Source organism: Falco peregrinus, chromosome 3, assembly GCF_023634155.1.
Source record: "Falco peregrinus isolate bFalPer1 chromosome 3, bFalPer1.pri, whole genome shotgun sequence".
NCBI classification, from domain to species: Eukaryota; Metazoa; Chordata; class Aves; order Falconiformes; family Falconidae; genus Falco; species Falco peregrinus.
This window is the reverse complement of record NC_073723.1, coordinates 77,724,232-77,743,968: the sequence shown is the minus strand read 5'-3', so window position 1 is coordinate 77,743,968 and position 19,737 is coordinate 77,724,232. Positions and strand designations below refer to the sequence as shown.

The following is a 19,737-nucleotide window of genomic DNA, read 5'->3' as shown; positions in this document are numbered from 1 at the left end:
GAAGAGCAATAAACTCAGCACCTTGCTGCTGGCTGCCCCTTACAAGCTCTCCTTTATTCCTCCACTCCCAAAACATCCATTCCCCACATGATACTATTTTAGCTTCCCTATGTCTCTTAATTGCCAAATCAGCAAGAGGTATCACATGCCAGGGTTTGTCCCAAGGTTCCAGAATACCATCCAGTCAGTCAAAACCATGGCTCACTGGTGAGCTGGCAGGCTAGGAAAGAACAGACAACTGTTGAGTTATCTTTCTTCTTCCTCAGCATCAATTTTCTCCCGATTTGTGCCAATTTAATATTTTGGCGACTTTTCCCCATAGAGTATAACTAAAAGCAGTCTGCAAATAGGGGGTGGGGGAGTGGTCTGTATAGGGAAAGAGCAATAGAGGGCTGAAATGTGAACAGAGCAGGAGATCAAACTGTCTCAAAGGGCAACATTTCCTCTCCTGCCAAAGGGATTTTTGTTTCCTGGCTGGGGCAAGCATTCACCTGAAAACACTATTAGCTTTTACAACAAGGACTGTCACAGGGGATGATGTTACCGTATTTGATACATGATGAGAAAACAGACAACCGGCAGGCGGAGAACAGGACCCCAGCCAGTGCTGCTGTGGCCAGGGAAACACCCCTCCCATCTCCTGAAGACTGGACATGTGATCCACACAGATGCAGCCAAAGCAAGTGCCTTCAAGTTTTTCAAAATGTCCTTCAAACTTTTTGTGTATTAAAGTTGTCTCTTTACTTTCCTTTCTCCTGAAAGAACCATGTAAAAAAAAAAAATGTTTATTTATAACTCTATTATACTGTTTTCTGTTCAGCTTCAAAAAGAACACTTTTCTTCCATAACCTTTCATTTACAGTAGATACAAAGATTTTCAGACAGATACACAGTTTTAAGATAGAAGTCTCTTAAAATTTTCCATCTATATACAGTTGATTTCATAAGCTTAGAGGCTTTTCAGTAATATTTCTCCTTAAGCATTCAAGCTTTTATAAATAACTATCATTTTTTTCCTCTCCATCTGAAACAAAGCCCTTTTGGAAAAGAAAGATAATTCTTCAACAACTTTTTGCATAATAAGACTGGCTAAACTTTCTCCTTCTTGTGTCTGAAAGTGTCAGCTCGACCCCATGACAAGTTTCATGATGCCAAAGCAGTAGCAGTTCCAGCTGCCACCAAAGAGCCAAACTAATTCCCTTTCCTCCAAACCGCAAGACTCTGATTTGGAAACATTTAAACAGTGTTTGTCACTTGGGCCACTGTGTTCACTTCCTCTTCAATATGCCTGGCCATAAATAGATTTCAATTTATTTCAAAGATGCCAGTCATCACTTTTCTCTTAAAGAAGTCTTGTCTCTTTCTCCTGACATATCCTAGTTTACCTTTTATGTAATGGTTTCATACATTGTTAAAACACAAAGGAACTCATTAAGTTATTCATAATATATTGAAACATCTCTATTAAATTAAACTAAATTATGTCAAGAATTTGCATGCAAATGAAAATACAAGACCTCACACCTTTTCTGAATACTCTCCAGGCACCAGTACACTAAAATGAACATTCTCAGTAAGCTGACTTTGAGATAATTTTATTTTAATTCTGAAATACTTGAGTTAAATGAAAAAAGTGATGATTTGCTGAAAAAGGTTGAGCTTCACTTTCAGACAACCAGGTCTCTAAGACATGTCAAACTAGATAACCAAAAAAACAAACTACTAGCAATTTCTATTATTTTCACTTCTTTCAGATATATTTCTCCGCTGCCATTCTTGAATCATTACCACATCCTTCTGTATAAGAATTAATGATGCAACCAACCACTCATTACATATTCAAAGAAAAGGAAAACATGGAGAAACCACACATTATGGCAAACTTAAGCTGATACAACTTAAGCTACAACAGTAATTGATAAAAACTGTTTTAAACTAACAATTAGCCAGCATTTTACAAGTGACAGATACATAAACACACACAGTCCCTTAGAATAACAATAAATTGTTCTTGTTTCTGCTCCATAAAAATACTCATCCCTGCAGACGGAAGTGGCAGTGAATCATAATTTCATTAGCCGCCACAACAAAAGATAGTTTCATTATAAGAAAGTTGGTATCACATATTTTTACAGCCTCAGAGTTGAAAAGTTAGCTACGAGGATCCCAAGGTCAAATATTTGATTTCAAAATCAGTGCCTGACTTGCATGCTATTTAAGTCTGGGCTCTTCTGCATAGAAGTGACAATAAAGAAAGCCTGCTCATTTTAAAAACCATCCCATTGTGGATTCTTTGTTCAAAAATGCTAGTGATTGCAGCTAGTGGATTAGTGCAAACGAGTGACCACAACTCAGTGCTATTCAACTCTACTGCAAATAACATGAGGTATGCTATAAAAAATTAAAGGCATTGTTTTCCTGGCAGAAGCCAAAATGTTTTATGAAGTTTTCAATAAAGGAAAACATGGTTGAAAAGAGTCCTTAGATGTCTTTCAAATATACAGAAACCGTTGTTTCAGCTCTAGGAAGTTCTTAGTGTGTTTGGAAAAGTAAAATTTTGAGGAAAAAACCAATACTCATGACAGTCTAAAGCTCCATAAAAAAGCTTTGCTATAATGCAGAGCAAGAAAATTACATATTATTGTACTTCTGTGAATCAGATCACAGCTGAGATCAGGACAATTGGTTTCTTGCGCACAGCAGATTTCAAGCATTAACTGGTTGCAGAAGAGTGATTAGCTTTCCTGGACATGGAAAGGCAAAATAAAAGATGTGATTTGACAACTCTGCAAAATCTAAAAGGAACTAAAAGATAGAAACATGAGGAAGAGAGGAAGGAAGGCAGGAAAGAAAATACGTAACTTCCAGAAACAGAGGGTTTGGTTTTCTGGGTTTTGCAGGGTTTCTTTTTTAAAGATTTAACAAATTCTATATACAAGATTACTTGGGAATTTTGGGGCATTGGTTAACTTACATTTTTTATTATTAACTACTCAAGATTTATGTTTTTATGATTTAGAACTGCAGTGCAAAATTAGTTATTATATAGCCTGACAGCCTATTCTGATAGAGAAAAAAGTTTTGCGTTGAGTACGCATACACAAGGTGCATGTTGCTTTAAAATGTTCTAACCAGTTCTGTTACTCACTGGACTCTTCAGCTTATTCATTTTTAAATACCCTTTTTCATTTGATGACATGACACCATAGCAGAATAATGTGAATAATATCATGAAATAGTACTTGAATTCGTAATACCAAAAAAAAAAAAAGTATTTGACTTTTAATGACTATACCATATGCCTTCTGAATATATAAGTTGAATTTTTTTTCAGATGCTTTTGTCAGAGTAACTCTGATTCTGCTGTACTACATTTCAGCGTCGTTCTTCCAACTACACTTCTACAAGAGTTGATTGATTGTTCAATATTTTCAGCAGGAGTCTGTTAGTGTTACTGGACAGTCACAGTACCAAAGGTTTCCTCATTCTTTAACAATCTGTACAACAAAGTAGTATTTCAACTACAAACATACAAATTATTTTAGACTTGATAAAATATTAATGCAGCTCCCAGCAATTCAATTAATCTATTCACAGTCGAACATCAAATACATATTTTAGAGCATATAAAACCTATAATGAACACTATTTTTTTCTAAAGGTACACTACCAATACTTTTTAAGCTCTCAGCCCACTGGAGTTATTTGAAGGCAAGATTATCAGCCATTTACTTCTGGAACTCTGCACAGCTGAAAGTCCATAAGGATGGTGTTGATCTATACACTTTGAAAATATTTAAGTCCAATGTTCATAAAACTTGTGATGCCATACATCAAAACCAATCTGAACTGAAAAAAAAACCAAACCATTTTTTTTGATTATGCCATCTAACATAGCAGCAGCTGCCCTATTTTGTTCTGCTTTAGCAGGGAACTTGAGCTTTTACAAAGAATAAAGAATTCCTGTGCATCCTTCCTGTCACATTATTCTCCCTATCCACTTCAGTGCCCAAATAAACCACAGCAGAAGTTGAAGAAAAGGGACCACTGAGCAGCTTGGAGTTGTTTTCCCACAGTTATCTTAGACCACATTTCCAAAACATTACCAGTCTGTTCTTTAAAGAGGCCAGACACTTAAAGCAAAGTCTTAAGCAAATGCAAGGTTAACTTACTGGACTTTCCTATCCCATCTGTAACCCTTTTTATACATGAACAGCACTGGAGCAAGGAATAAGTCGTGATATGAATCTAAAGGCCTTTCAAAGCATGCAAGAAGTTACAAAGAGTGTCTAATGTGTAAACTGCATTAGGGCTCCTGAAGGTGCTACTGTGCTTTCCTACTCTGTAAAGTTACTGAACTGAACAACTTTGTATTTTTCATGCTGTTTGAGACTTTCCGTTCAGGAAAATAAACAACAAAATCTAATATTTGGAAGCGTCAGACTGAAAAGGGACTTCAATTTTGTAATCTCTCTTTGCAGGCAGAGGGCCTTAAGGGGTGAATTTCGGGTTTTTGAAATATATATTTCAAATAAACATATTTAAACTGCCGTACTTCTGCATTTCAGGAAGCTTAATATTTATAGTACGATGTGTACATGTCCACACTACCTCCAGAATTTGAAAAATGAAAACAAAAAAGGTTTATTAAACTACTAGTGGTTTAAGTATCTGTATTTCTTAAACTTCTGATCAGCCACCCCTGAAGAAAAAATTGCAAGAGTATATTGGAAAAGGGGCAAACTAAGTCACACACTGCCTGCAAGAGTGGGGTGCTTTTGGCTATTTGAAGTATACCTGTTGTTCCAAGTATCTCTTTGGAACAGGACTGCTCTGGTATGTCGTCTTCAACCATTTTTTCAAAGATAAAGAGAGCAGACATGAATTTTGTTGACATGATACTATAGACAGAGTTTAAAACCACAAATTGGACTTAAAAAAACCACCTTCTGTGGAAATGCATCCCTACCCTCTTCACTACAGTCACTAACTCACAAACTGGACATTTAAAGTAGCATTGCAATCAGAAATTGAAGTAATTTCTTACAGAAGTACTGTCTGGAAACAATAGTCAAAGCTGAATTTTGCATCTAGAATTTGGATTCAGCTTCTGTGTTTGAAAAGTATATCAATTCCAATTACCCTGAGTACACAATGAACTGAAAATTAAATAAATCCATTAGTTTAATTTTAACTTAAATGAGTCCTTAAAGATAGTTTAAAAATGCCCCATCAGTGAATGTTCTCTCTTCAATGTATTTAGTGCAGAAACATCATGAACAGGATACATCATAAGAGCCCAGCTTGTTCTTAATGCTAAATTATTCATAATGGTAATCAAACTGATAAATATCACAGAGTGAAAGCACAGCTCTGACCAGTCCTGTTTTTTTTCACCTACCACTAACTTGCACTTGGACCATCTGAAGATTCAGAAGTCTATTGTACTTGTGGGTGGGTGGTGGTTGTTTTTTTTTTTTGGAGGGGGGGGGGGCAGTGTTAAAAGCATCACCTAGCAAAGTTAAGAACTGACCACATGAAATCACATCTGCTTGTCATCCACTTTTGGCTGGAGTGAGAGACAGCTTTATGTTTGGTCTTAGTCCTTACTCATCCTGGCCTCTTTAGTTAAACTAATTTTAGAACACTGTTGCGGAGACATTTGATTAAGACCAGTACTAGAGATCTCTTTCTCTTTACAGAGGTCCATGGTCATTTGATCCATTTCTCAGTTAGCTTTTCAGTCAGCTTCTCCATTCAGATATGCAATGAGCACTTCCAAATCTCTCTCCACACTGACAATTGACCTTCACCAATATTCCCATCCCCTGGTGTGTTCCTCACAGAGACCTCCAAAAAAAACATTGGTTTCCCTCTCCCTGGAAGAATTCCCGGTAATATCACTTCCCTCTTAATTTTCAGTGTAATTCTGGTTATCATTCACAATTGGCGCTAAAGCATTGCCAGCATACAGACCGCATGGGAAAAGAGATGATAATGATGACCTGCGGCTACAGAAAAGTCAACAAATTTGGATTCAAGTTCTTCAGGCTCTGTTGACCTTCACCATGTTGTGACCGTAAAATAAAGCTAGTATTCCTTGTCTCCTGTAGAACTACTTAATGTTCTGTATTTATTTAATATTTAACTGTGATATTATCATAATTCTTGTGGCTGATGTAAAGCACCAGCTGAAGCTCTGGAGTCTACTCTGATGCACTGTAAAAAAAAAGTCAGAGAAAATTATGTACCCTCTCACTTGCCTGTAACAAGTTTTCACAGGCAACTTGGATGTTGAATGTCATCCCGATTCAAATGTTCCACATAACTAGGATTACAAATTTTGTCACATGACTTCACTTACACATCAGGAATTCTCTTAACATGAAGAAATATTGGAACTCAACATGAAAATAGTACTGCACCCCAGTACAAAACAGTATTTGTATAAAAAATGCAAAGTTTGTCTACAGTAAGAAATCCCACCAAAAAACAATTCCTAGAGACTCTACCACTTGCACAGCTTAACCAATATTAGCACTAGTGAAACTAAAGTAGGCTTTCCAAAACATTTACAGTATTACACTAGCTTGTAATTTTTTTAAAAGCAAGACAAGTGTTATGGAACAGAGGACTAGTTCACACCTGCCTCCAAAGGACACTAATGCTCTTTCAGCCAGACAGCAGAACACTGAACTGGCTTATCTTTTGGCTAAGTTTTCTAAGAGAGTAAAGTTTCTGAAAGTTGATACTAGCATGGCACAAGGAGGGGAAAAAAAAAAAAGTATGAAAACACTTCCCTCCTCGACTAGGAATGAATTTCACAGCAGCTGTACATCAGCTTGTCCCACAGTCTGAACTTCCACAGCAGCAAACTGCTGCTGCTGTATACTGTTCTTCACTAGAGTAACTTCTCACAGAAGAACACACACAAATGTCTTAAGTACAATCAGATTATGCAGAATAGCAGTCTACAACACAAACAGTGCTTAATAACCCTACCTGTATATCAGTCTTAAATGCTGGAAAAGAACTGTTAATACAGGAAAAATACACAAGCTGAAACTATCAATGAAAACTGCAGTGGTCATTTAACGCTGATTCCAGTGAAAAGGCACCATTACAAAGCATTGACTGCTGAGGATAACTTTTGAATTCCACAGAAAAATAGAGGTGGCCACTCCAATACCAAAACCAAATACCTCAGCAAAAAAAAAAGTTCTGAAGCCACTTAACAATCAAGTTCCATACCACACCTACCATTTAAAGGCAGAATAAGATAAGGGAAGAAAAACAAAAAGCAGTGGGTTATTTTAATGACTGAAAATAAATCCCTGAATCACAGAAGCAAGGATAGTAAGCGGTATCAAGAGACAATCTAGGGAGACCACCTTATCAAGTGTACCTACTCTTAAGTGACCAAGTCTCCAAGCACATCTGCTTTCAGTGACAACAGAGGCTATCAGTTAAACACACCTTTATGTTAACTGTTCAATTCCATTGGCCCTTCAAACAACGACACGAGGAATCAAAGAGCCAAGGATAAACTTCATCCTTTTTTAGATGCAGAGGGGATCATTGCCACATGTTGGATGAGGAAAAGGCTGAGATACTTAAAGCTTTCTTTGCCTCAGTCTTTCATAGCAAATCCAGCTTCCCTCTGGGTACTCTGATCCCTGAGCTGGAAGAGAGGGATGAGGAGCAGAATGAAGTCCCCACAGTCCAGGAGGAAAGGGTCAGTGACCTGCTGCTCCACTCAGACATGCACCAGTCTATGGGGCCAGATGGGATCCACCTGAGGGTACTGAGGGAGCTGGTGGAGCAGCTCACCAAGCCACTCTACATCATTTATCAACAGCTCTGGCACACTGGAGAGGTCCCAGAAGACTGGGGGTCAGCCAATGTGACATCCATCTACAAGAAAGGCAGGAAGGAGGATCCAGGGAACTACAGGCCTGTCAGACTGACCTCGGTGCCAGGGAAGGTTACGGAAATGGTCATCCTGAGCACCACCATACAGTACGTGCAGGACAGCCAGGGGATCAGATCCAGCCAGCATGGGGTTATGAAAGGCAGGTCCTGCTTGCCAAATCCAATCTCCTTCTATGACAAGGTGACCTGCCTTGTAGATGAAGGAAAGGCTGGACATCAGTAAAGCCTCTGACACCACCTCCCACACCATTCTCCTGGAGAAACTGGCTGCTCATGCCTTGAATGGGTGTACTCTACACTGGGTTAAAAACTGGCTGGACAGCCAAGCCCAAAGACCGGTGGTGAATGGAGCTACATTCAGCTGGCAGCAGGCCACCAGTGGCGTTCCCCGGGGCTCAGTGCTGGGGCCAGTCCTGATTAATACCTTCAGCGACAATCTGGATGAGGGAATAGAGCGAAACCTCAGTAAATTGCAGATGACGCCAAGCTGGGCAGGAGTGTTGATCTGCTGGAGGGCAGGAAGGTTCTGCGGAGGGATCTGGACAGGCTGGACTGATGGGCCAAGGCCAATTGTATGAGGTTCCACCAGGAGAAGTGCCGGGTCCTGCACCTGGGGCACAACCACCCCACACAGCGCTACAGGCCTGGGGAAGAGCGGCTGCAAAGCTGCCTGGTGGGAAAGGCCCTGGGGGTGCTGGCTGATGGCTGGCTGAACATGGGCCAGCAGTGTGCCCAGGGGGCCAAGGCAGCCAACAGCACCCTGGCTTGTATCAGAAACAGTGTGGCCAGCAGGACCAGGGCAGTGATCGCCCCCCTGCACTCAGCACTGTGGACGTCGCACCTACAATACTGTGTTCAGTTTGGGGCCCTCACTCCAAACGGGATGTAGACGGGCTGGAGCTTGTCCAGAGATGGGCAACAAGGCTGGTGAAGGGTGTAGAGAACAAGTCTTATGAGAAGCAGCTGAGGGAACTGGCATTGTTTAGCATGGAGGGAAGACTCTCTACAACTACCTGAAAGGAGGCTACAGGCAGCTGGGTGTTAGTCTCTTCTCCCATATAACAAGCAACAGAACAAGAGGAAACAGCCTGAAATTACAAAAGGGGAGGTTTATATTGGATATTAGGAAAAATGTCTTCACTGAAAGGGTGATCAAGCACTGGAACAGGCTGCCCAGGGGGGTGGTGGAATCCCATCCCCCCTTGGAGGTATTTACAAAACGCGTAGAAGCAGTGCTTAGAGGCATGGTTTAGTGATGGACTGGGCAATCCTGGGTTAACAGTTGGACTTGCTGATTTCGAAAGTCTTTTCCAATCTAAATGTTTCTATGTTTCTTAGAAAGTTACATTTCCTACAAGAAACTACAAACCACCAAGTAACCTGCATAATCCAGGGCTTTAGAATTCAAGTAATTCTCTTTAGTGGATTATAACCAGACCTTTATGTGAACCTGATGGTAAGAATGCCTCAATGAGTCGGGAGTTACTACAACAGTACATGCGCAAGATATTTATGCAGTGCTCAAAGTCACAAGCTTCTAATTCAGCCAAAAAGTAAATGCCCCTTAAGAATCCTCATATTTCATAGCACAAAACCATATTTAAGTGATCAAAAAGTGAATAATAGAGCAATTAGCCAGCTCTTTAATACATTAGGTAAAAGTATATCAATTCCATTGATTTTTATGATGGGCCAATTTCACATAATGGATTAAGCTTGCTAGAAAGACTGTAAAAGGGAAAAAATGCTTTGCCAGAATTAGTGGAAGATGGTGTCAAAATGCTTTTACGACAATCACACAGCTAAAACATTTTATTTGGGGATGTTAAATTTAGAACACTATTGGCAAGAAAATATTTGGTGCTAAAAGTTAAATAAAAGTGATGATTACAGCACTGCAGATATATCTTGCAGATTTCTGTTATATTTTGCTTTAAATATTTTGGTTTATCCCTAGCTAAGAAACAGGAAGCTTGGACTATGAATTCACAAACTTCAACACAGCAAAAGGGTATCAGCAGGATGCTTCAAGGATCCATAAAGCAAGCAACATTTAAAGGCACTAATGATCTGAAAAAGAAAGTAAAAAAAGTTAACAGTTATGTAGGTTAGTCAAGTACAGAAAACAAAGTTCAACCATGATGGACAGGTAACAAAGCAGCAAGTAAAATTCAATATTAATAAATGCAGAAGAAGTGTCACTGAAAGGTAAAGACAGAATTATTAGTATGGTCAGCAGCCTTCTAAATTAAGCAGACCTAGTACAAACAAGAGGATTACAAGCATCCCTGTGGAACTCAAGAAAGATCTCTGTTCAATATGAGAACATAGCTGTTGAAAATTAAAAGTATCAGAATTCAAAAGATTCAAAAGAAGCAATGGTAAGCACTCGCAGAACTGTGGTATCTTCATATAAAACTAGTGCTTCATTCTCAATCTTTACTTAAAAAAAGCTGCTACAGTATTAGATTAGGTGGAGAATTAGAAATTAGTACTGTTAATACAAAGAATCACAAAGCAAGACATGAAAAAATGCATGGGTATAAGTAGACTTAACAACATAGATAGAAAGGAAATAATTTACACCAAAAATTCAGATGCTGCTCAGTGAAAGTGGGAAGTATACAGTTCAGAGGTATGCTTTTTTTGATGCAATGCTTAATTAAATATTCAAAGTAATTTCTAGTCCATCTTTATAATAAAGAATCTGCCAACAGTCAAAGCAGCACAGAAAACTAGACTGGGATGATGAACATCACGTTTAAGGATCCATGACTACTTCTATGAAGTATAAGATCCATACCATAACAGAAGTATTCAACATTTGCTTCCTTTAACACTTCTTGTATCTGCTACAAGCTATTCATCTAGATGAACTCCAAATAAACCCCACTGCCACAATTTCAATGCTAAAATCACCATGTTGGACCTGTGGGGCAGGGGGACGACACAGGAGGAACACTCCCAAAACACCACCGCCCAAATAAACTTTAAAAATCAAGGTCCTGAAGAGCAACACTGGAATGCAAAACACACACTACAACTTGTCCTGAACAGCACTACAGACTTCCAGATTTTGGTTAATAGTTTAAGACAAATAAAAGAACTCAAAAATTCTTGATAAAGTGATTAGTTCTTAAGTGTGAAACAGCACCAGTCCAACTGCTAAAAGGCATTTTAATGCATCTTATATATATATTAAAAAAAATAGTTCTATTTCAATTTGTAGGCCAGTCCTTTTCCTTGTAAGCAGTGAAGGCTCCCAGCACAGGTCAACTTGCATCTAAAGATAGTTCCTGCACTTCCACATAGAAGAAACCTAATGAAACAGACCTGGGAGGACTGCAGAGCCAAAGATCAGACCATTTTGGTCCTGTGAATCAAACTTTTGTGCCAGATGAATAGTCTGAGACTTATCATGTGTACTACAAAAAAAAAAAAAAATCACTAACAAAATCTGTCAAGAATCTTGTCTCTTGAACTAAATATAATGTAAACAATATTCAAATTATTTAAGTATTTGGAAGCACCCTGTTTTTAAATGAGTGTCCCTGGAGCTATTGTTTGTTCTCATCCCAAGACAAACATCATGCCCTTTCCATAACAGAAAAAAAATATTTAACAAATTTACAGCTAACGTATAGTTTACCACCATACACACAACAAAGAAAGGACAGTAGGGTACTGTTTTGCTAAAGCAGCAACTTGGCACTGAAATTTATTCTAAATTACCTCCATTCTTTTTATACCTTATTGCTGAACTCATTTGAGCAAATCTAGTTTGAGATGATGAGGGGGGAGGAATAAATCTTTGTATAAAAGTGAAACAGTACTGCCTCACCACTAGGCTATGCAGTGACTGTCACACAGTATTTTTAAAACATTTTCATGACTTTCATTAGCATCTTTGAATTGCCCTATTCCTACAGGAACAAGGTATATATGAGAAACAAGGTATCCTCACTCACGCAGCTTACAATTCTGAAAAGCCAGGCAGCATCCAATAATAGTCCAAGTGTTATCATTATCACCTTGATCTCAAGGGTGGCTTGCATGTGGTGTCCTTGCCAGGTACCATTCATATCATTTTTCTGAAGACGATCATGCTGCCACAATCTCCCTATCAACAATCATTCGAAGAATATTTCTCTCTGATGTGCATTTGCATTTTACAGATAAGGTAAGCCTGCTAAAATGCAGCAAATCCAAATTCAAAGCACTAACAATACCACTTAAGGCAGGCCAACATCACAGGAGCACATGGACAAAATTCCAAGTCACAGAAAAAGATGAAGCTGGCACCAGAAAGTGAAATGCTTTCTCCAATATAAGCAATCCTTTGTATTTACAAGAAAAACTAGTTCTGTGGTGTTCCAAGCGTTCAGAGTAGCATGATTTTCGCTGCCTTTGCAAAGGAACAAAGTTGAGAATAGCAGTGTATAAAAATACATGGTCAGTTACATAGTTTTGGTTTGCACAGCTGTTGGCTATGTTCATTTACAGTTCATGTAGTGCCAACATCATTTATGTAAACAGAAGAGGCTGGTTCACTCCTGTTCATCGCCATAAAAGTTATTTCTCTCAGCAGCTGCTGCACAAAAATCAGTTTCTATTTCAGTATCTCACCCTGTAAGTTTATGAAGCGGCAGGTTCTAGAGACTGCTAAAAACAAGAAGGACCTAAAGAAACTTGACCGTATTTAATAATAAACGGGGAGGGGGGACAGACGACGCACACTTCTGCTTTCTTGGAGAGAAAGCAGGCTGTAACCCTCTGTTCACACGGGTAAAGTCACATGAAAACTAATTTGCTTTTAGGCAACTGCTTGGAACGGGAGCCTTAGTTCCCCCGACCCTCTTCAGTCAGCTTTATAAATTAAAAAGGAAATAAATAAGGTTGATCCGGATTCCGGCAGATAAGACAAAGTCTAAAATATTAGTCACATGTTATGTAATAAACATTAAGTGATCGAACTTGATGTGACAGCGGTGCCGCGGTACGGCCGGGGATGCTGCCCCGGTGCTCACACACACACACACGCGCTCCCGGAGGCTGCCGACACGCCGCAGCCCCCCGAGCCCTTGGAAGCAGCAACGGGACACCCCAGCCCCCGCCCGCCCCCTTCCCCGGCCAGCGGCCGCCCAGGAGCCGCCGGCAGGCAGCGCGCAGGCGGCGTGTGCCCGGCCCCCCGCCCCGCTCCCCCCACGGCTGCCCCCCGAGCAGGCACCGCGGCGGGGCCGCCCCGCTCCTCCGGCCGCCCGGCGGGGAGGAAGCGGCGAGGGGCCGAGGCGGCGGCTCCCCCGCCGGCGGCCGGAGGGGGGAAGAAGCCCGACGCTGCCCTTCCCCCGAGCCGCGGGGCGGCAGCGCGGAGGGGAAGCGGAACCCGAGGCGCCCGGAGCCCGCACTCACCTCGGCCCTCTCTGCCGCTGCGGGGCGGCCGGCGGAGGACGGCCGGCCGGCCGGCCGCTGGCGGGAGGCAACGGACGCCGCCGGCCCCGCCGCTGCTGCGCCTGTCACCGTGCGCCCGGGGCGGAGAGTCCCGCAGGGTAAATCCTCCGGGCGGCGGCGGGGACGGGCACGAACCGCGCACCGGCCACTCGTCGCGGCGGCCGCTACCTCGCACCAAGTTGAGGCGCGGCCGCCGTTGCCGTCGCGCAGCCGGGCTGCCGCCGGCGGCCGCCGCCGCCGCTACAGCCGCGGGGAACCGGCGCCTCCGCTCGCCGCCTGGTTTCGCGGACGGGGAGGTAGCGCCGCGCCGCCGCCGCCGCCTCGGCCCCCCTCTTCCTGCGGCTGCCGGGAACCGCGCTCCGGGCGCAGCGGCGCGGTCGCACGGAGCCCGGCGGAGGCGCCGCCGCCTCCCTCAGCGCCCCGGAGCCCGCAGCTGCAGCCCCCGGCGGCGCCCGCTCCGCATGCCCCGCGCCCCACCGCTGCCGCCGGCGGCTCCTGCCCGCCCTCCCGCGCGCGCCGCTGCCGCGCGAGCCCTCCTCAGCGCCGCGGCTCCATCACCGGCGCGGGGGCGGCGGCGCGGGGGGGCGGGCGCAGGGAAAGGGGCGGTCACCGCCCCGGCGCGCGGACACGTCCCCCGCGCGCCCGCCCCGCCCCGCCCCGCCGCTACCCCGGATGTGCGGGGGCACCCGGCGGCGCGGGGAGGGACGGACCGTGGCGCGCGGCCGGCGCGTGTGCCCGCCCCGGTACGGCGGCGCTGGCGGCCGCCGGCAGCTCTGCCCCCCCGCCCCCCCGCCGGGCGCGCTCGCCTCGCCCGGTTCCCGCCAAGGAGGCGGGTGCGCGCGTCGCGGGCCCGCGCCCCCCAGCCCTGTGGCGGCGCGGCGCGGCGGGCGGCCGTGCCTCGCGCGGGGGCTGTGGCTCCGCGCGGGGCGAACGGCTGGTGGGGCGCGGGCCGGTGCGGTGCGGGCACCCGCTGCGCCCGCCGAAAGGAGGTCTGGGGGCCCGGGGCTGAGCGAAACGTCGCGCCGGGCCGTGCCAGGCCCCTCCGAGCGGTGCCCCCCGCGCCAGGCGCTGGCCGCGGGCGTGCGGCCCGTTGCAGCATCGAAGGGTGACAGTGTGCCCTGTACCAGCGTTTGTGTGCAGGGGTTATTTTACACAGCTGGGAAATCACTTCCAAACCCCCCTCGAGACATATTTTGACACTTGAATTCTGGGAATTGTTTTTCCCTACTCTTAAATTCGGCTTTTTAAAGTTTATAGATCAAAGATTGTGTGCCCTCTTTAAAAGGTCCAACTAGCAAAGTTTTCAGCGAAGGAAACGCTGGGGTTCCTTGACGAGTGAATCTTAAAGTCTCTGAAATGATGTATAGTTTTAAAGAGGTATTTGTTTACAGAACCCAAAACCCATGCTGTGCTCATTATAAACATATTTAACAAGTTCCTTGGCAGAAACCCTATATTCTAAATACAATTTAAACGTGGAAAGGAAAAAAAAATAAAGACAGTGTGCAGACCAAGTTAGGTGAGTGCCGAACACTGCTATATCGACGGGGTTTTTTTGCTGGTGCTTCCATTTATTTCTCTCTTCAAAGCTGTTTCTGTTCAGATGCTGACTCGTTCTAGTCCTTTACCCACCACACACTTGCAGCTGCCACTACCCCTATGGTATTTTTATTTTGTCTAACCCCAAGATTCATTTTCTTACTCTTTGCCACATACGCAAGTGCTCCTTGCTCCTGCCTCTCTCAGAAGTAACTTAGGCCTTTTTCTAAAGGCACTTAGGTTTCCCAGCTATTCCTTTGGGACATTTTTTCTTCAGACAAACCCAGCAAGTTCCGAATCCTTGTGTGCCCCCACAGACCTGTTGAGGATGAGTCCTTGGTTTGCTGGGCAGAGAGCATACAGAATCCTGTTTCTCCATGTATTTTGATGCACGCATATTTTGACAGCTGTATACTTGCCTACTTTTGCAATTGCTAAAGAAGATATTTCAGCCCCAGCATCTCTAAGCAGGATGAGACAGGCAGCAGCACAGTGGTTGCACTTGGACTCCATCTGCCTGTTCCTCCCTCGCTGGGGACAGTCAAAAGTGGATGATGGATTCCTGAGGAGAGGAGACATCTAGCCAGGGTAAGCCAAGGAATAGACTAAAAGTGGCTTTGACTAATGTTGACTGACGTAGTTCTAGTAAAAAACATTTTGAAAAATGCTAAAAATTGTAGCTAGGTGACAGAGTAAACATGCGTGTAAAAATACCAAGGTAGCCAATGCATAAACAGTAGGACAAGGAGGCATTCTTCGCCCAGCGCAGGACTCGCACATGTGTTCACCCTCAATGAGCTGAATGGGATTCCTTGTGTGCTTAAACAACTTCAGTGTTTGAGCTTTGCTGTATTGCTCAGCTGATACATTCACCAGGGACTGCGTACTACAACAGGCAGCTTCCCGGTGAGCGGTAACACACGCCAGTGCAAGAACTATAGAGCTGCCTTCATTTAGCATTTATAGGCTGGGGATTGACTATGTGTGTATTTATACACAGGCAGGTAATATAAGAAGTATCAGGCTTTCCTATGCCAAAAATGTGTGTTTTCAATTTATACTAAAAAGTTTTAGGAAGAACGATCTATTGTATGCAAGCAGTTTACTGCATGCAAGCAGCTTAACACTTGTTCTGTTATGATTGATGATGCTATAGGACATATCCCAAATCCCCATGGTGGAGTATCTTTATGACACCTCAATTATCTATTCTATTGCATTGCAACCAAGTCCAGGAAACTCACTTAACAAAAATGTTATCCATTTTGTGAAAAGAAGTCAGTGTGAGACATCTAGATACAGCCAAAGACACTTTAAGAAGCGATATGAATTCACTAAACCATGTAGATAAGAAGATGTAATTTTGGAGTAAGTGTACATTCAAACATGTAGTCTATAATTTAAGGACTAAGTTTATAGCATTTGTATTAAGAGAAGTATATTGAGATTCAGATTTATGGATTGTGGAGCACTACTAAGTCAAGTTTATAAAATTATTATTGGAGGGATATTTTAAAATATGTACATCCCCAAGTCATGAGAACAAATAGATTTTAAAAATCTTTGTGATGGTTTGTAATTACAGTCAATGCTATTGCTATCCTTCTGATTTCATGACACTCTCAAATTGCTCTGACATACATACTGCAGAAAGCTGGGGGGGGAGGGCGGGCAGGATTTCTAGGATTTCTCTTGCTTTGGTTACATGTTTGTCCAAGCTGTGCCACTCCTCTGATGTGCCCAGAACCCCACAAAATACCAGGTCTGGGGAAAACAGCTAGTACACTGCAGAGGGGACCCCGCTGTGTAATTTGTACTGTAGCAGGTACTAACTGGCACAGTTTCCTACATCGGTCTCCATCCTACATGCGCAGCCCTCCTACAGCTGCAGAGAGGTGAATTGACCAGGACAAATGCCAAAGCTGCCAGGCTCAGGGTAGATGAGGAACTGAAGTTCGAACTACCTGCAAGGTAAACAGAGGCACCAGGTGCCAGATCCCAGGGTATGTGCAACTGTAATTCGTGTCAGCAGCATGGCTTAGTGTCATGAGGACAATAGCCAGGAGCAGCCTTGCCAAGGAATCCTCACAGAACTGGGATTAAAACATTCCCCAGCTGAAGCAGGTCACTGTGTCAGAGTTTGGCAGTTCACTGCATTGGAATCTGAAGCAGCATCCCATTTGAACGGAATACAAACAAGCAGTATCTTAATAGAGGTCATTTTGCACTCATTCAGTATTTAAATGGCATTTTAAAAAGAAAACCTTAGAAATAAAAAGTATACTTACATGCCAGATACAATCCACTTTGTAAAAAGAAAGGAATGTATAAGCACTGTCTTCACATCAACTTTGGGGTAGGGTTTGTCCCATCAGAGCTAATTGCCAATGAAAAAATTGGCATTTATTGTTCAGGTTGTTACAAAAGGTGTCATAAAGTAACTTTATTGTAGCAAATGTTAAACTATATTTGCATTATTTCCATCGCATTGTCTTTGTTTTACAAGCTGTCTGCAATAGCTGTTCTTGGAAGGTCTCCAACAAAGCATTCTCTTTGGGGCTACTAACTGCAAATAAGATTAAAGCTTAATATGTCTGGTAATCAGTTTTCTTTTAATGAGTGCAATTTGATTTCTTATGGTCAGCTGGGATCCCATGTATCCTCATCTCTTCTGTTTTTCAACTTGCTGCTTTCAATAACCCAAAAAGGCCATTTGCCAACAGATGTCCTTTCACCACTTTTCCTGAATTGGAGTGTCATCTGAGAGGTAGTCATAGATGGCTTCTACTCCAGAATCCAAGACTTCAGTCTATTAAATGTGATGACTTCCTTTTTTCTCCAGCCTGGGCAAGAACAAAGCACTTTATGTTCTCCATTTGTTCTGCTGACATGCAATGAATAAAGATGGGTAAAGCTCATTTGCTCAAACCAAGCAAACAGGAGCAGATAATCTCTGTGCTCCTCACCTATACCACTGCTTTGCTCCAAGAGAGCTGTGACTGTACTAGGTGATTTTTTCTTCATAACAATAAAAATCCCCTTTGGGGCAAATGGCAAGCAAGAAAAGGAGAGCACCATAAGAACTTGTCTATCCTTCATGAACCTAATCTCACCCCCCAGCTGATCTGATCTCACCTCACTTGTAAGGGTGGGAGGAGGGAACAGCTGGGATCTGTGTTGGTACCCCAGAGGGGAGGGTAGAGCACCTTCTCAAGTCCCAGGGTGCAAGTGTCCCAGCACTCTCATGCCATGGATGCTCCCTGAGCCCATGAGTGCCCAGCTCTTGTCTGCTTTGCTCCTTTGCTGGGGAAGAGTAAGAGCAAGAACAGGTCTCCTTCACCCCATTCCTTCCCTGTATTGGGCTGCAACTGGGACACTGTCCTGTATCTGAGGAGAAAGTTAAGGACAGAAAACGAGTGACACGGGACTGGCAAAACTGGACTTAGGTAAGCCTAACCCTACAGATATCATGTGAGTTTGACAACCTGATAATTACTGAATCATTTGGTACCATGTGCAAGCTGAACAGCAGCTGCACAGTGTTACTGCCATCTATGCTGCAATATTGTACCACAGAAGGGTCAGAAGTTGCAGGAGACCATGCATAATGAAGGAAAGCATTTGGTAAAAGAGAATGCTTTTGGCAACTCCTGCAGTGTCTTTTTTCAATATTCCTAAAAAATCATCTTGACTGATACTACATTTTTTCTGTTGGGGCCTACTTGGAGCAAACCGCCAGAGGCTAACGTTGTCAGCGTGTTAGTTCCTCATCAGGAGCTAGTTTCTCAAATCCCAGCGCTTAATTTTTCACTTCTGTTAACTCTCCTATGGAAAACAAGCTTTAGGACAACATCAGAGCATATTGGTATATTCATCAGTTTGGTTGTCAGAGGTCCAAGATGATATAAAACAAGTTTGCCAAGGAAGGAGGTTGCTTCTAGGTATAAACATTGCAAAGAATGTAAACACCAGTTTTCAAAATGTTAAAAATGTTTTGGCAGGTATGAAAGTGCTTCCATTTCCATCTGCATTAAACCTGGAGCTTATTCATCATTCTTACACAGCCTGTTGTTATTTCATATGTTGTAATTTCTTTGGATACTTATTTCTAAGTTTGTTACAGAAAAAAGAAAAGCGTATGTTTCTAGCATATTTCTGTTACAGCAATGACATGTTTCAATATATTACAAAACACTTAATCCACAACTACAAAATGTGGATGTTTAAACCACGAAAGAAAAATAACTATTACACTTCATTCAAATACAGGTGTGACCGAAAGGACTGACAATTTATCAGAAACAGCTCTAGCCTTTACAAAGTGAAAGTGACTGGTCCTATTCTGGAAGAAATATGAATGAGCTTTCTCCCAAGAAGAATAGAAGCGGCTGAAGGCAACACAAAGGTATAGTAAACCTCTAAAAGATGAAGTCTCTATTTTATTTTTACCAGAGTAGCTTTATGTTATGGATAAACAAAGACAAGATGCAATTTTATGTAGCCATTTGAAAGTTCATAAGCCTGGTTAAAGCAACTTTTCTCAAGCAGTCTTAAAAACAACAGTAAAACTAGCAACTAATTTTTTTTTTTGTTTGCCTGATATACTGTTGCGTCTACACAATAGTAAGGTCTGTCTAACACCATCCGTTCTCCCTGCAGATGGGATCCCAGTGTTCTGATTTCAGCAGGATGTTTTTGTCATTGACTTAAAAACAATAAGTGATTAAAGCGAGAGCAGATACTAAATGTTTTCACATAAAAGCCTGTCACAGATTACTCACCCAAATGCTTCCATCTATCCTTCACTATTTACCATCG

The 19,737-nt window shown here is 42.9% G+C and overlaps 1 protein-coding gene across 3 annotated transcripts in view; it reads right to left on the bottom strand.

Moving 5' to 3' along the window:
* Positions 1–13,893, bottom strand: part of GALNT1 (polypeptide N-acetylgalactosaminyltransferase 1) — a 92,736-nt gene extending 78,843 nt beyond the window's left edge. For 2 of the 3 annotated variants that reach the window (XM_055800700.1, XM_055800702.1), the window contains exon 1: positions 13,342–13,893. The gene's annotated coding sequence lies outside the window, so the exon portion shown is untranslated. The remainder of the gene's footprint in view (positions 1–13,341) is intronic. The other variant, XM_055800703.1, reaches the window with a different exon arrangement.
* Between the last annotated feature and the right edge of the window lie 5,844 nt (positions 13,894–19,737).